Genomic DNA, 14,807 nt, shown 5'->3' with positions numbered 1-14,807 from the left:
GGAAGTTTATTTCAACATTTAGTCCCTAAAAAACAACATTGGGACTAATTAATATCTTCTGGTTTTAATTTGCCCAATTTGATGATCACGTGAGAGTCCTGGTAACCAGCAGAAACCAGTTTTTCTTTCTAGCTCCAAATGACAAAGAACTCAGTGAGATAGAATGGATGAGTTTCTGTCTGTGTGTATTTTTACTCTTTTACAAGGTCATCGATCTTCAATGAGATTCGCTTTCCTACAAGCAATCTAAATTGATCCATGGTTATTGGGAAATAACAGACTATTCTTAAATAACTGTGAACAGGAGGTTCAAAAGTAGCTCCTGTTGGAAACAGTTGCAGAATGTTCAAGAAATATGCACATGCACACACACAAAGAGGCCTCTCCCAGCAATGGAGGAGCAGTCAGACCACATCACTGCAGAAGGCCATCGATCACATTTATTACACTGCAGACAGCAGCGATTTTAAGTGAGGCTGGGTTTCCCGAATGAATTCCAATAATTCAAGTTATGATTCCTAAACTGTGTCTCAGACTAATTCAATATTACTTGTGTGCCCTCCCCCCCAAAAAAAGTTTAAATCATTAGTCTTTATAATATAGGTCAAAGAACTGGATTTTATTACCTTAATCATTAATAAAGACATTACAAACCATTTGGTGATTCTTAAAAAATAGAAGAATGAGAGAAATTGCACAAACCGTAGGAACTGCATCCCGATGGCATAAACGATCAAGTGCTTTTTGTTTATTTGTTTGACATCAGAAACAGATATACTTTGGAGTATACTTCAAACACTGAAGAACACATTTTTTTTTCGAGTTTTTCCTTTTTTTTTAAATTGGAAATGATTTATTGCTTTGTGGATTATAAAAGTAACTCATGGTCATGAAAAAGAAAAGAATACAGGTATATTGGAGGGAGGTGGGTGGGGAATGGGCTAGATGGGTGATGTGGTTAAAGAAGGCACTTGTGTTTGGCACTGGGTCACTAAATTCTACTTGTGAAACCAATATTACTCTGTATGGTAACTAAGTAGAATTTAAATAAAAATTTGTAAGAAAAAAATTTTTAAAAAAAGGATACAAGATACATAAAGTGAAATTTTCCCCAGATAACACTTTTTTTTGGATTTTTAATACACAGCTTTTTACCCATCCATCCATCTAGCCATTCATCCATCCATCCATCCATTGATGAATCTTTCCATATTGAAAAATAGAGAGGTGGGAGAAGGCGGGACAGAGGGGGTTCCTATTCCCATGGAGTGGAAGATTTATACTTTTCATGTAACCAGGGCACTTCTCAGGATCCCCTGTGAGCAAAGAAAGGCAGCCCCCACTGTGGGGTGTTCAGAGCTGTGTGCTGGGAGTTTGGGTTTCCATGTCCTCTTTTCAGTTTGGTTCTTAACTAATGTGCGACCTCATTATAAAATGTATGTTCTATGCATGTTATTACACCTTCAGTTAGATACTGTTCTATAACTGTGTTTGGAGAAAATGATCAATTCTTTTAAAAAATATTTTATTTTGAGTAAGCTCAACACCCAACATGGGGCTTGAACTCACTGTCCCTGAGATCAAGAGTCATATGCTCTATGAACCAGCCAGGCACCTTGGGATCATTAATTTTCTTAAATAATTTTTTAATTAAAAAAATATCTATTTATTTATTTATTTATTTATTTAAGTAATCTCTGACCCAACATGGGGTTTGAACTCACAACCTCAAGATCAAGAGTCACACGCTCTTCTGACTGAGCCAGCCAGGCCCTCATTAATTTTTAATGAAAGATGATTTTTATTTACAGGATTGTCCAACTGGTGGGTGCTCTGAAATATTCTAACCAATTAAAGGAAAAAAACCCCTCATAATGACCACTCAATTAGCCTCCTTCAAGCTCAGCTTAAAACACTTGATGTTTTTGAGGAATAGAGGTGAAACATGCTTCTGTGGGTTCTGAGAAAATGCTTCAAAAAATTGATCATGTCCTGTCATTGATAAGATGATAATGGCATTAGGATTACTAACACAGACAAGAGTTTGGGAGTGGTTGTCTATGCAGGCTGAATTTCAAAGATGTGGTTTTCAGGAATACAGGGGGTTTTGTACAGAGCTGAATGAACCTTCCACAGTCTAAAAGCCCATCTTTGGGAAACAAATATCTGGTTGCCATGGAGACACTCAAGGTGGATGAAGGATGGATTAATCAAAATACAGTAAATCCTTTTTACGAGCTTCCTAAGAAATCTAGTGTGATGTGAACCCTCTGGTCTGTCTTCTCCTGTTCTTCCCTCCATCACACAGGAAATCCACTATGGACGTAAAATGACACACATTTATTGTACTGAGTTCTATGTACATACTAGTGAATGACACCCTCTCCTGCTTGAAAGGCATCGCCATACAAGCACAAGTGCTTCTCAAACATTTATGTTTTAAAATAGTTTTTGAAATTTAAGGAAAAAAATGTATCTTATTCTCTCTACAACAAAAAGAAAAGAGACTGGTTAGAAACAGCCTCTGAAAATTGTGACTATTTATTAACTGAGCTGTGTTCTCTGGGGAATAAAGAATATGAAATAATTTGTATTGAGATAGAAGCAGCATCCACTTTGAGTCAAAAAAGACACCTGATCTGATCATTTCAACCGTTAAATTTAGTTCAAAGCAAGTTACCTTAATCTAAATATTAAATAAATAAATGAATGAATGTGAATAAATTATTAAGCTGAATAAATGAAGTGAATAAATTAATTAAGTGGCTATTCCCTTCCTTCCCAACAAACTGACAGGTCAAATTAATCAAAATAGTTAATCCAGTTGTGGGAGACATTTCTAGGAGCCTGCAGTAAATCATTCTTGGGCAGCCAATTCGATTTTAACCCCTGGTCTTGAATAGCCACTGCATCAAGTTGATTGGATGAGCTATAGCACATAGAATCAAGCCGATGTAAGTAGGATTTGGACACCCTCCAAGAACAGAAAAAGGCTCACAGGGAGGATGTCAGTTACTGCAGGCACGGGGCCTACAGGAAGTCCAGAGGGACCCAATAGAGTGCACAGGCAGGGAGGTTTTCCACATCAGCACTCTGGGTCTGAGACTCTGTGCGTTCTCCCAGACTGAAAGGTGGACAAAGGGATGAAAACTGCAAAGGAATTTAGCAAAGGGCGAAACCGTGATTCTCAGCTGGGGACGATTTAGTCATGACTGGGGGTAGGGAGGGCTGGGAGCGAGGACTCCTGGCATCTAGTGAGTAGAAGCCAGAGACGCTGCTGAACATCCTTCAGTGCACAGGACAGCCTCCTGGGGGGCGGAAAAAGTCAGTAGTGCTGAAGTTAAGAATCCTGCAGCAGAAGAAATAGTTAACAGATTCTAAGTAGCACTTGAGAAGGAGCACCGATTCATGGATTTACATGGGCAGATGAGCAGGGCTGAACTGAGCAATAAAGTAATCAGCTCTGGCTTGGAATTTGAGGACCTGGAACGCGATCTAAGCCTTGCTGTTTATTATTACCTATAACATGTCAGCTTCCTTGAGGCCCATTTATTTCATCTGTTAAATGGTTACAGTAATATCGACCTATCTTCTAGCACTGAGTGAGATAGGAGATGTGAAAGCACGGAATAACAGAGTCAGTGTTCAAGAAATAATGACTGGAAACAAACAAGCCCGTTTATCTTATCTTTATTTTTTTTTAATTATTATTATTTATTTTACTTTTTTATTTTTTTTAAGTTTATTTTGACAGAGACAAAGAGAGCACAAGTGGGGGAGGGGCAGAGAGAGAGGCAGAGAGAGAATCCCAAGCAGGCTCTGCACTGGCAGCGTGGGGCTTGAACCCAAAAACCATGAGATCATGACCTGAGCCGAAATTAAGAGTCGGATGCTCAACTGACTGAGCCACCCAGGTGTCCCTATTATTCTTTATTTTAATTTTAATTTCATTTAATTTAATTTTGAGGCAAGATGAGTCAGTTTTGACCAATGGTGACAAAAGGACAAAAATATTTAAAAGTCATTACTTACTTTGGATCTTAATGTTTTGTAGGGGAGGAAACAGTTTTCTTCAATCCTTTTAGGGTCCCTGGCTAGATCTGAAAATTAAACTGACCTAAAACAGATTAACAGGAGAAACACATATACGTTTCATTGAATTTTTACATGTACATGGGAGCCTTCACAAGAGAATAAAGACCCAAAGCAGTGACCAGAGTAGGGAGCTTTAAACCTCTCAAAGAAATAATGAATCTATGAAGAACTGACAAGACAGAGAGGTTTGGGCTAGGGGTGGTCAATGGTGAAGAAGTAACTAGGAAGATAAGGGTTAGTTTAACAAGGTTTATTTATCAGATTTCTCAGCCCCCAATTCCATCTCTAGTGATAAAAATGTCTCCCTCCCTTCTGGTACTGGCAGGGGACCTTTCACATAGGAGATTTATGACCTGTTCCAGGGAAAAGGGGGGGAGAGGGGGAGGTCACATTGACCTTCTTGCTTCTGCTGCTTTCTCAGACTCCTTCAGTGTAAGATATCCAATATGACAAGGTGCCATATTTGGGGTGGCATGTCTTGAACCCTATCAGGATGAAATACCTTTTTTTTTTTTTAACTTAGAGGCTGCTGGGTGTGAGGCTGCAACATGGTAGGAGGCTGTATTTCTTTGCACTAGGAAAAAGAAAGATGGGGAACATACGTGTGGAGGGCCAGTGAGAAAGCTAGACGGGAGCACAGGGTGTGCGGATTTACCAGGATCTCAAAAAAGATGATTTGCTGTGGAGGTGTGTTGTAACCCTCTCCTCCGTCTCACCACAAAATCATCAGCGAAGTCTTCTTTCCTCCTTTGTGATTTGCGGGTTAGAATTTGGTTTTTTGGTTTTGGTTTGTTTGTTTGCTTTGTTTTTTGATACAACAAGGGCTGAATCCTGCTTCAGTGTGAATATACAGGGCTGTCACTAGTCCATGTTAAGAAAATTATCCCAGGGCGCCTAGGTGGCTCAGTGGGTTGGGTGGCAGACTTTGGCTGTCATGATCTCACAGCTTGTGAGTTCGAGCCCATCAGGCTCTGTGCTGCCAGCTCAGCGCCTGGATCCTGTTTCGGATTCTGTGTCTCCCTCTCTCTCTGCCCCTCCCCAACTCATGCTCTGTCTCTGTCTCTCTCTCTCTCTCTCTCTCAAATAAATAAACATTAAAACCATTAAAAAAAATAAGAAATATTAAAAAAAAAGAAAAATTATCCCAAACTTGGAAATAAGTCAAAAGGTAATTAATGTCATGCTAAGAACATTTTCAAACAAGCCCACCTAAGGATCATCTGACTCTGGGAACTTAAGCTTGTTCATACAATTCATTATCACCCAGAGATTTTATACTTCTGAATGCTGATTTGGGACCAAGATTTTTTTTGGTTGTTTAGTAGGAAGGATAAACCCGAAGGTTATGGTTTTGTTACCCTGTAGGATTTTAACCACTGTATACCTTTGTCTAAATGAGCAATTTTAGGGGCGCCTGGGTGGCGCAGTCGGTTAAGCGTCCGACTTCGGCCAGGTCACGATCTCGCGGTCCGTGAGTTCGAGCCCCACGTCGGGCTCTGTGCTGACAGCTCAGAGCCTGGAGCCTGTTTCGGATTCTGTGTCTCCCTCTCTTTCTGCCCCTCCCCCGTTCATGCTCTGTCTCTCTGTCCCAAAAATAAATAAACATTGAAAAAAAAAATTAAAAAAAAAAATAAATGAGCAATTTTATTTCAGCATGACTTCTCCACATTTATTGTAAAAACCCCAGTTTCTTAAATTCTCCATTGAACTGTTTTTATCATCCTGCTAGTTCCTTTATTAATAGGTTTAATATCCTTGATATGGACTTATTATCTATTTATACAAAAATTATGTTTTTAACATTTTGAGAGTGTGTTTTGGTACCCATATGCAGCCTTTGTGTGAATTAGGAAAAAAGTGTCCCTTCCTTGAATACAGTTAGTTTTCTTTTCCTCAAGTACAATTTTTGAAAGATAGTATATTATTTATGTTTTAATAATAAAATTAACAGTAAGCCTGAGGTCATTCTACATAAATTTTACAAATTAAATTATTGAACACACAATAAAGGAAGTACACATTTTTAATCATAAAAATAACTCACTAGAATACTTAAGAAATGAGTAGGATAAAATAGTTTTATGTCTTACTTTCACAGAGATAAAATTCTTTATGACAGTTTCACTGCCTATTGGCTTTAGAGTCTTGTTTTCTAAAGAAATGAACAGTTTTTCTCATGACATTGTATACCTTTAATAAATTTTATTTTCACAAAGCGATAAAATTGCCCATTGGCAATTGCTACTACAAGGTGAAATTTATCCTGGGAGCTACAGAACATTATTGGAAATGTGTCACGTAAATCATTGTTGCAAATACGTTGTGATACTTCAATTGGAGTATTCTAAAGTGGAGATTTTAGAAATCACCTTAGGATTTTAGTTCCCTACGCATGGAATCCCCATCACTATCATTTCCCGTACTTTTCCGCCAGGCAATATCACCTATTAGTCAATAGCTCCCACTCGTTGCAATTTTTTTGAGTTACCCATGCCATCTGTAACACTGAGAGGCCACTATATTCTTTCAGCATTTTAAGACTTTCCTTTCAAGACGATAGTGTTATAGCTGGTTTTAAAAAAAAGAAAATTGAATTTAGAATCGAATTTTGGTTTTTTTGTTTTGTTTTAAATTTTTTGAATGTTTATTTCTGAGACAGAGAGAGACAGAGCATGAGTGGGGAAGTGGCAGAGAGAGACACACAAGAATCAGAAGCAGGCTCCAGGCTCTGAGCTGTCAGCACAGAGCCCGATGTGGGGCTCGAACTCACAAACCATGAGACCATGACCTGAGCTGAAGTTGGTCGCTTAACCGACTGAGCCACCCAGAAGCCCCTAGAATTGAGTTTTGGATGGTAGATGGGATTCTAAGTTGAGTCAACACTTTCTATTCCTTTTTGGGTACTGCCTCTACTGGGAGACTTGCCGTCAACGTCAAGAGATTCTGCCATTTGTTCAGTATCAATATATTTTTCTTTTTTTTTTTTTTAATTTTTTTTTCAACGTTTATTTATTTTTGGGACAGAGAGAGAAGAGCATGAACGGGGGAGGGGCAGAGAGAGAGGGAGACACAGAATCGGAAACAGGCTCCAGGCTCTGAGCCATCAGCCCAGAGCCCGACGCGGGGCTCGAACTCACGGACCGCGAGATTGTGACCTGGCTGAAGTCGGACGCTTAACCGACTGCGCCACCCAGGCACCCCAAGTATCAATATATTTTTCATAAACGCGATTGCTCTGACTTCAAAAAATGTATAATTCCTTTGATGTTTTCAAGTATATTGTGTATAGTGATTTTTTTTTTCTTGTGTCATTTTGCATTTAACATCAATTTTTACCCAGGCTATTATGCCACATTGGTACTGAGCAAATAAGTGTAAAACTGGTTATTTTCAAGACCAACATCTACTTGTGTTGCAGAAATATGTAACAATTAATGTCACAAGGATTTCTAACAGAGCATGGCTTTTTTCCTTGAAGTGAGATTCTAGTGTCATGATAGCTTCAGCTTGACTTTCTTCTCATTTTTTCAAAAATGGCTTCAAATTTCTCTTTCCTAAAATTATTTTCAATAAAGTTCAACACAGATGACAAAAAAGGTTTTGCGCATTTTCTATCAGGTTTAAACAAAACAAGGAATATAGTATGTTTTATAAATTTTTATTTTTAGGATTTGCTGCTGCAATCCCTTATGTTTCCCATGTGTACTTGTGGCATTGTCATATCCCCTAGTCATTTGAATTATTTTATCTAGATTGTAGTTTTTGTTACACCTGTCAGAATGGCTAACATTAACAACTCAGGCAACAACAGATTGCCTGAGGATGTGGAGAAAGAGGATCTCTTTTGCACTGTTGGTGGGAATGCAAACTGGTGCAGCCACTCTGGAAAACAATATGGAGGTTCCCCAAAAAACTAAAAATAGAACTACCTTACGACCCAGCAATTGCACTACTAGGTATTTATCCAAGTGATACAGGTATGCTGTTTTGAAGGGACACATGCACCCCCATGTTTATAGCAGCACTATCCACAATAGCCAAAGTATGGAAAGAGCCCAAATGTTCATCAATGGATGAATGGATAAAGAAGATGCGGTGTATATATATATATATATATATATACACATGGGAGTATTACTCGGCAATCAAAAAGAATGAAATCTTGCCATTTGCAACTACGTGGATGGAACTGGAGGGCATTATGCTAAGTGAAATTAGTCAGAGAAAGACAAATATATGACTTCACTCATATGAGGACTTTAAGAGACAAAACAGATGAACATAAGGGAAGGGAAACAAAAATAATATAAAAACAGGGAGGGGGACAAGGCATAAGAGACTCATAAATATGGAGAACAAACAGAGGGTTACTGGAGAGGGTGTGGGAGGAGGGATGGGCTAAATGGGTAAGGGGCATTAAGGAACCTACTCCTGAAATCATTGTTGCACTATAGGCTAACTAATTTGGATGTACATTTAAAAAATAAAATTAAAAAAAACCAGATTGTAGTTTTTGTATACCTTGTGCTGAGAATTGATATTATCTATGTCAACATAACTTAACTGTTTTTCTCCAAGAAATTCTCTCTCAGGAAAATAAGATTGCAACCCAATAAATAACTAACTTTATCATGTGCTTCAGGAAATTCTGCAAACTGATTTATCAAGGCAAACAGTTGCTTTATTGTGGCAAACAGCTAGTCTTATCAAAAAAACTGCGTGCTCACCTGCACAAACACCTTGCTTATCAGCACTCACCTGCACAAACACCTTGCTTATCAGCACAAGAGTTTGCTTATCCAGACTTGTTTTAAGACCCACTGTGTCCACCAATCCTGAAGTACTACATCACAAACTTTGGCCAATCTTCACCTATTCCCTGCCTTGAAGGACTTGCCTTACGTTACCTGAGCCCAGACCCTAAAGCTTTCCTCTACTGAGACACTAAGACTCTGTTAAGATGGTGCTCTCCCTTGCTGCCTTAAGCCTAACACACTTGACTTTGCTTGACCAACAGGTTATTCTGGAAGTTTTTGTAGGTAGTCAGCAATCAACATGAGTAAGAGTACATATAGTCTTTTCTACTCACGTCATTACTGAACAAATGCCCACAAAATATTCACCTACAGACATGTTTGCCTTTCTGGAATTTGAAGATCTGGTAATAATTACTATCTCTTCTACATAGATTATATTAGAAATTGTATCTAAAGGGGTACCTTTAGAGAAAGGGGTACCTGGGTGGCTCAATCAGTTAAGTGTCTGACTTTGGCTCAAGTGTCTGTTTTCAGCTCAGAAGATGATCTCACACTTGTGGGATCAAGTCCCACATCAGGCTCTATGCTGACAGCTCAGAGCCTGGAGCCTGCTTCAGATTCTGTGTCTCCCTCTCTCTCGGCTCCTCCCCTGCTCATGCTCTGTCGCTCTCTCTTTCAAAAATAAATAAACATTACAAAAAATTTTAAATAGGTGAGAAATATTTAGCACTTCTTACCTAACCAAATAACATGCGTGTGCTGCTGAGGCTTGTATTCTAAGAAAATGTTCTACCTTCAATGTTATTATTTGTTATGGTTCGTACCAGATGACGAAAATTCCATTATTATGCTGATAAAGTTCTTGGATGATCTGAATACTAGCATTGCTGCACAAAAGATGAATCCTCTCCCTGTCATGAAAATGGACCCAAAGCTCTTGCCCCTCCCAAAGCCCAACCTAAAGCAAAAGCTTTGAAGGCCAAGAAAGTGGTGCTGAAAGGCATCCAGTCACACATGAAAAAAAAAGATCCTCAAGTCACCTACCTTCCAACTACCCAAGACACTGCATCTTTGAACGCAGCCCAAATATCCTCAAAGAGCACCTCCAGGAGAAGCAAGGTTGACCAGTATGCCATCATCAAGCACTATCAAGTTCCACCCCGCCCCCTGACCCCCGACTCCTGAGTCAGCCGTGAATAAAATAGAAAACAACAGGGGCGCCTGGGTGGCTCAGTCGGTTGAGTGTCCGACTCCGGCTCAGGTCATGATCTTGCGGTCCATGAGTTCGAGCCCCGCATCGGGCTCTGTGCTGACAGCTCAGAGCCTGGAGCCTGCTTCAGATTCTGTGTCCCCCTCTCTCTCTGCCCCTCCCCTGCTCATGCTCTGTCTCTCTCTGTCAAAAATAAAATAAACATTAAAAAAAATTAAAAAAAAATAGAAAACAACAATACACTTGTGTCTATTGTGGACATCAAGACCAACAAGCACCAGATCAAATAGGTTGTGAAGACAATCTATGGCATTGATGTGGTCAAGGTCAACACCCTGATCAGGCCCAATGGAGAGAAGAAGGTATATGTTCCACTGGCTCCTGACAACGATGCTCTGGGTTTTGCCAACAAAATTGAGCATCTGCAATTCAAACTGAATTCATACTGGATTCAAACTGAATCCAGTTGGCTAAATCAAAATATAAGTTTTCACCATAAAAAAAAAAAAGAATCAACTCTATTGTGTTTAACAATGGCACATGATATTTGATCTTAGTTTCCAATAGTTTGTTTTGTACTATTAATAATATAGCTATATTTCAGAATCAGAGGTCAATTTTAAATGCTTAACACTATTGTTATGCATTTAATTTTCTTCATGTTTACTAAAAGCATGTGATAAGTGCTGCCGATCTTTGTACTATTGTCAATCTCCAGTTGATTCTTTTCTTGTCACAAAGACAAAATACAAAGTCTTTTGAAGTAAAAAGTTTTAGCACTTTTTTTTGTCATTTGGAAGAATTTGTGTGTAATATTCCTCAAAACTTGTTATCTATAACGTGAGGTGGATAATTATCAACTAGTCCTCTGAATATTGAAGTTATATGGATGTGTACTTGCATTCATACAAAATACATTAAGTTTAATGGGGCCTTTGGGTTTTTTCCTCTTCTAGTCTAAGTGGAAATTCATTTCTTATGATTGTCACAGAGATAGAATTCATATCCTGCCCAATCAGTGACATTTCAATCCTACATTCTTCTGTCAATATTAACTCTGGCTCTTTTCCTTCTTTCCTTCTGCATCTCATCTAATTTCTCCAAAAATTTGTTCAATTGCACAAATAAATTTCTTTCATTTTCTCTAATGTATTTCTATTTTCTTATTCTTGGTGATTAAGAAAATATTTTTGACATCTGGGAAGAAGTTATGAGTAGTTTAATATTTTATCTTAGAATGTGAAACATTAAAGAATAATACATTTGGGGAAAATATGACCTTATAGTAGAGAAACCTGGAAGACTACCTCAACTGAGTGATGGATGTTAACATCCCAGTAATGAGACATCGGCATCATGTGCCTCTTGACATGATATACTGAGAAGGGCTCCACATCACTTCTCTGGTAATCTTACAAAAAATCATAACCTAAATTTATCATGAGGAGATGTCAGGTAACCTTGCATGTCATTTCCGAAGACCAATTTTGTGACATCAGCTGTGTGTCTTACAATTCAATTCAATCATGACACTAACTGCCTGCAGTTAGCATAGTTCCATAGGTGAAGGGGCTCAGTCCCAAGAGACTGTCCCCACTTCAGATACCAGCTGCAATTCATGGGTGTCCCCAAACGAACTTGTCTGGTCAACCACAGATTTGGGGTTTCCCACAACCTTCCCCCAAATTTGATCATTCTCTAGAATGGCTCATGGAGCTCAGGAAAGTGCTGTACTTAACAATTACAGTTTTATGTAAAAGATACAACTCAAGAAGAACCAAGTGGGAGAGATATATGGGGCACGTATTGGGTGGATGAGGTAGGAGGAATGCGGAGCTTCCATGCCCTCTCTAGTGCCAGTGTCCTGGCACATTGATGGGTTCACCAACCCAGAAGCTCCCAGAACCTTGTTATTCAAAAGATTTTTGCCAAGGCTTCATTATGTAGGCATGAGTAATTAAATCATTGGCTATTGGTGATAAAACTCAATCCCCAGACCCTGTCCTCTCCACAGGGGCTGAAAGTTCTAACCCTCTAATCACATGGTTAGTTTTAGATTTTGGTTTTATTTTTGTTTTTGTTCTTTCCTTTGATAACATGACCAATTCCGGGTTGAGTAACCACATTAACATAACAAAGACATTGCTACTACTCAAGAAATCCAAGGGTTTTAGGAGCTCAGTGGCAGGGACTAGGGACAAAGGCCAAATGTATTTTTTTATTACAACACAACCCCAAATTATGGGACATTCCACCAAGTAAATGGCTCGTGATCTTCAAAATTGTCAAAGTCATGGGGGTGGGGGGGGGAACACAACAAAACAAAGCAAAACAAAACTATTCTGTATTGAAAGAGACTCAGGAGTCATGACAACCAAATGCAATGTGGACCCTGGTTTTGATCTTTTTTTTCTGGATCAGGAAAACACATTAGTAAGATGATTGGTAACATTTGAATAAGGTCTTTGATTAGTTAATAGTACTATATCAATGTTAGTTTTCTGTTTTTGATCATTTATGATGGTTATGTAAGATTTAATATTAGGGAAAGGTGGTGAAGTGTATATAGAAAAGTTTTATACCATTTAAATAGTATAAATGCCATTTACTTAAAAATAAAAATAAATTTAAAATAATATCCTTATTATACACTCTAAATTTTAATAGCAATTATTTTTATACTGATGAATTTCCGTAACAGACACTTTCTATAAAATATACACTGGATAATGATTTAGAGACTTCTAATTTATGTGTATGAAATACTGCTTTGTGAATTTTTAGTGGCAAATGAGTATTAGTTATTATACAATGATTTATATCATAATGAAAGAACTTAGACACTGTTGAGAAAACAAAATTCAACTGAGTAAATTTAAAAACCGTATTGGTTTTATTCAATGATTTACAAATTGAGCAGCATTCCATTTAGCAGATAGAAAGAAGTTCCCAGGAGCTGTAGAAAATGGAAGACTTATAGACAAGAGAAGGCAGGACAAGAAAGTTACCAGCAAAGAATGGATTGTTTCAGGCAAGGTCACCTTCCTTTAGGGGACAGTAGGGATCTATCATATGGGTTACCTCAATAGTGCTGACCAGGAAATTCCAGACTGGTTAAGATTATATTCCTGGGAGAGGCTGAAACTACAGTTAGGTTAGGTGATGTGGGTCTTGGCACAAGTAACTCTATTTGGGGCCTTTCCCTAATGTTAACATCTTGTCTTTTCTTTTTTGAAACAAGATCTAAGTTAGAAACTCAACAATGCCTTTCTAGTATAATAAGCAAATAGCTGATGATATGAACTACAATATGAATTGTCAACTTTAGCCAATGCCCTAGCACAAGTATGGATTTGTATTTTGAATTTGATGATATTTCCCAATCAATATATTAGTTGGTAAAATATATTAAAACTGTAACAATCAATTCAAACAATTTTAGCCTTAAAATTTTTTTTTCAGGCCTGCATTACACACAGCAAATAATCAAAGATCAAAGAAATGTCCTTTGATAATCAATTATAATCATTTCACCTGAATATTCTATTTCTGCCATGGCAAATTTAAGCCATCACTTTCAAGGTATTGTTTTTCAACCAGTGGGTCTAATGCAATTTTTCAATCACCAAGTCCATGTAGTTTTCCTCAAGGTCAAACTGGTCCTTTAAATTAATTTTCCAGTAGCCCTGGGACAGTAGATTTTCCAGAGAGCTCTTTGGTGAGGCAACTGGGTTTAGGGATAGACTAGGCTGGGAGGTTGATGTGTGGTCTTTGAGTATGCATGGCTATGACACGAAAGCTTATTGGGAAGTGTTGGGGACAGAGGTTAAAGATTAATGTGACTGGAAAACCTGTAACCTCTCTTCAGAGCAGCTTGGCGTGGTTTATGGCCGGGATTTCCACTGACAACAGCCAGAGGCCTCCCATCTCCTCATGCAAAAATGTCTCAGATGGGCTTTCTCTTCCTCACACTTGGGAATTACACTCTGGATTCAAGGTCCCCTGGGTTACAACTTTTCACAAGTGACACACTTCCTCCCAGCATGGCCTGTGTTCTCGGGCAGCTGCTGAAAGTGGGAGCCTGGGTTGGGAAACCAGGCCATTCAATAAGTTCTGTTTCTAAGGGGCGGACACTATTCCTGGCAAAAACTAATGTGAAATATCCACACTCAGATATTTCAGATTGAGCATGAGGGAGTCACAAGGAAAGTGTACCCTAACATCAGAACTACAAAGGGAATTATTCCAAACTGAAAACAACATAAATATCCATCCTAAATAGAATACAGAAACTGAGGTATATTTGTATACATTGAAGGACCATATATTAATGAAAATGAATAAACTTCAGACAGAGGCAAATTTAAGATTAAGACAGCATCACAAGATTATTCAGTAAATAGCATTGAGAAGACTCTTTTTAAAGAATTGTAATCCAGGGGATGCCTGGGTGGCTCAGTCAGTTAGGTTTCTGACTTCAGCTCAGGTCATGATCTCGCAGTTCATGGGTTCGAGCTCCACGTCGGGCCCTGTGCTGACCGCTCAGAGCCTGGAGCCCTCAGAGCTCTCTCTGCCCCATTCTCACTCGTGCTCTTTCTCTCTCTCTCAAAAATAAACATTAAAAATTTTTTTAATAAAAAATTATCATCCATATGTCTAATAAAATTCCATGTTACACACTCTGAAGTCCAAAATACTGAAAGAAGACACAGTTGTCACCTTAACTACCTTTATTTTGACCTCAG

This window comes from Prionailurus viverrinus, chromosome A2 (assembly GCF_022837055.1).
Source record: "Prionailurus viverrinus isolate Anna chromosome A2, UM_Priviv_1.0, whole genome shotgun sequence".
Lineage (NCBI taxonomy): Eukaryota > Metazoa > Chordata > Mammalia > Carnivora > Felidae > Prionailurus > Prionailurus viverrinus.
This window is presented reverse-complemented; position numbering follows the sequence as displayed.